Source organism: Nestor notabilis, unplaced genomic scaffold, assembly GCF_000696875.1.
Source record: "Nestor notabilis isolate BGI_N333 unplaced genomic scaffold, ASM69687v1 scaffold12044, whole genome shotgun sequence".
Classification (NCBI taxonomy): domain Eukaryota; kingdom Metazoa; phylum Chordata; class Aves; order Psittaciformes; family Psittacidae; genus Nestor; species Nestor notabilis.
In genome coordinates this window covers 1-485 of record NW_009924297.1, presented here as the reverse complement: position 1 = coordinate 485, position 485 = coordinate 1, and positions in this window count along the sequence as shown.

Sequence of the window (485 nt, the reverse complement as noted above, 5' to 3'; positions counted from 1 at the left end):
CCCAGCTCTGCAAGACACTACACAAGCCTCCCCAGCTCTCATGCTCAGTTTTGACACCAAAAAACAGATGAAAAGGAGTTATAAGACACAGACACCAGGGTACTGACAGCAAAGTACCTCCTACCTGTCAACTCTCCACCTGTGTCAAACGCTTGGTAACAGTTAGTGACCCCGCTCCTAATTCATAGAATACAGAATCACAGAATGGTCTGGGTTGGAAAGGGCCTTAAGAGATCACCTAGTTCCACACACCGCCCCCCCCCCCGCCCCGCCATGGGCGGGGACACCTCACACTAGATCCCGCCGCCCAAATTAACTCTTTTCTTCTGAGAACACGCTTATGTATCATCCAACGGCACCGACTTCCGCAGCGTACTAGGTGAAGCACACCACCGTACCGCTCGCAGCACCGGCAGTGCTTTCCCACGGGCACCGGCACGATAGGAGACGAAGCCCTTACGCGCCCGCCCTCCCCGGGCAGCGGA